At 41.3% G+C, this 2,924-nt stretch overlaps 1 pseudogene; it reads left to right on the plus strand.

Annotated features, from left to right (window-relative positions):
• The first annotated feature begins 1,364 nt into the window (after positions 1–1,364).
• LOC113899639 lies at positions 1,365–2,135 on the plus strand (annotated as a pseudogene).
• Positions 2,136–2,924: the final 789 nt, after the last annotated feature.

Raw genomic sequence — 2,924 nt, forward strand, 5'->3', positions numbered from 1 at the left:
CCTTACTGAGGCTTTATCGTCTAATATCTACCAGATGCTCATCTCCCTTTATCACTCTTCTTTGCCAGTTTTCTGGCCGTTCTTGTTTATTTTTTCCATACGAGCTTTCGAATCAGCCTTGCTGGCTCCCCTCCTCCCATTTCTTTTGTTCCTCCTAGAACCTTATTAGTATTTTTGGATATGTTAAATAACATTATTTTTATGATGTTGAATTTCTTAGCCAAAAATAAGGTGTGGTTTTCCATTTGCTCCTACTTCTGTGACCTTCAAGGTAGTTTTAAAGTTTGAACATAGAATTTGAATTTGTTCACATTTGCTAGATTTGGAGAAGCAGAAGGTTGAAGTGAATACACTTCTTGGAGGGAGAATACAGAAATATTTCATTTTATTGAGCTTTATTGCAATTTACATATATTGTGTTTTTTATAAATTGAAGGCTTGTGGCATCAAACAAGTGCACTGGTGCCATTTTTGCCACAGCATTTGCTCATTTCATGTCTCGGTGTCCCATTTTGGCATCCTTGCAATACTTCAAACTTTCATTACATTTGTTATGGTGATCACATTTTATTTGTGATCTTTGATATTAATACAACTCGCTGAAGGCATAAATGATGGGTAGCATTTAAAAATATATTTTTAAGTTTATTTTTGGCTGTACTGGCCCTTTGTTGCTGTGCAGGCTTTTCTCTAGTTGCGGCAAGTGGAGGGCGACTCTGCGTTATGGTGCTTGGGCTCCTCATTGTGTTGGCTTCTCTCATTGGGGAGTATGGGCTCCACAATGCCTGGACTTCAATAGTTGTGCATGGGCTTGGTAGTTTGGTTCCCAGGCTCTAGAGCACAGGTTCAATAATTGTGGCACACGGGCTTAGTTGCTCTGCTGCATGTGGGATCATCCCAGATCAGAGATCAAACCTGTGTTTCCTGCATTGGAATGAGGATTATTTATCACTGAGCCACAAGGGAAGCCCGATGGGTGGCATTTTTTAGTAATAAAATATTTTTAAATTAAGGTATGTATTTTTAAGATACAATGCTTTGCACACTTCATAGACTACAGGATAGTGTAAATATAACTCATAGGCACTGAGAAACCAAAAAACTCATGTGATTTACTTTATTGTGATGGTCTGGAACCAAATCTGCAATATCTCCAAGGTAGGCCTCGGACTACCACTGGTAGTCTTTGGGACAGTAAAGAAACTAGCTTGATAAAAAGAAAAAGAAGTCAACAGTGCCTGCTATATGCCAGGGATGATGCTAAGTATTTTCACATGCTATCATCCTTGTCCACAAGCCTGCTCAAACCCAGGGTTGGATAGGGCCTAGACACTCTGTAGGGTAATTCTCAGAGGAGTCTCAAGATGAAAGCAATATTTGAAGACGATCACAATGAAAGTCAGGCAAGATAGTCGGGACAGACAGGAAAGGTTAAATTCAAAGAGGGCAATAAGACTCAGTCATCTTAAGGAAATATGGTAGAGTTGTTTGAGTTGAAGTCCTTACTTGTGAAGATAAAGGTTAAAATGCAAAAGAGGTTCCTTTCCAGGAGGACAAGCAATTTGCACTAAAGAATGAAGAAAGTTTGGCTTTGCAGACACTATCACCTCCCAGCCAGTCAACTCCGCTGTTTTCTTTGATAACGCTGTGCATGGTAAGCCCTTGGACCATGTCTTTTTCAAGCTGTTTGTAGACAAAGTTGCAAAGACAGCAGAAAACTTTCATACTCTGAGCACTGGGGAGAAAGGACTTCATTAAAAAGGTTCCTGCTTTCACAGATTGTGAAAAGATTGTGAATGATTGTGGGCTTTATGTGCCAGGTGGTGACTTCACACACTATAATGGCACTAATGGCAAATCCATCTGTGGGGAGAGATATGATGATGAGAGTCTCATCCCGAAGCACATGGGTCCTAGCATCTTGTCCATGGCAAATGCTGGATCCGACACAAACTGTTCCCAGTTTGCACTGTCAAGACTGAATGGTTGGATGGCAAAGCTGTGGTCTTTGGCAAGGCAGAAGAGGACATGAATATCGTGGAAGCCATGGAGTGCTATGGTCCAGGAATGGCAGAACCACCAAGAAGCTCTTTAATGCTGACTGTGGACAACTCGGCCTTCCCAGGTGGCACTAGTGGTAAAGAACTCACCAGCCAGTGCAGAGACATAAGAGACGCAGGTTTGATCTCTGTGTTGGGAATATCCCCTGGAAGAGGGCACGGCAACCCACTCCAGTATTCTTGCCTGGGAAATCCTATGAACAGAGGAGCCTGGTGGGCTACAGTCCATGGGGTCACAAAGAGTCACACACAACTGAAGTGACTTAACATGCATGCACGAATGAACAACTCCGATAAATGACTCGTGTTTTAGCTTCTGTACCATTCCTTCTGTAGCTCAGGAGTGTACCCCACCAACTTCATCTCTTCACTCCATCCTATAATCTCTGTGCTATTTGAAAATACTCAACATCTATTCATGTGCTGCAGCTTTTTGGGTTCTATAGTTTCCTTATTTCCCTCCTAGTCTAGTTGGATTGCAGAATTAAGTTTAGGATTATGAAATAAAAACTAAATCAGAAAAATGAAGATAAAGTTTTGAGCCTGGACTATTTACAAAAGGCGGTACCTTGCTAAAGATAAAAAAGTTGGGGAGGGGAAAAGCAAAATGAGTTTCATTTGAAGAGCTCAAGGGGAAGAGGGATACCTGAGTACTTCCTTCTAGATCTTGTGCACATGTGTACAGATGGCAGAAGGATGGAAAAATCAGGTTTTAGTACATATGAAAAACTAAATATCTAAATTTAAATCAAGGTATGGGCTTCAGTTCTTTACTAAATAATACCTCGTGCTGTGTGCTAAGTCACTTCAGTAGTGTCCAACTCATTGCGACCCCATGGACTGTAGCCCTCCAGGTTCCTCTGT

This window comes from Bos indicus x Bos taurus, chromosome 10, assembly GCF_003369695.1.
Source record: "Bos indicus x Bos taurus breed Angus x Brahman F1 hybrid chromosome 10, Bos_hybrid_MaternalHap_v2.0, whole genome shotgun sequence".
NCBI classification, from domain to species: domain Eukaryota; kingdom Metazoa; phylum Chordata; class Mammalia; order Artiodactyla; family Bovidae; genus Bos; species Bos indicus x Bos taurus.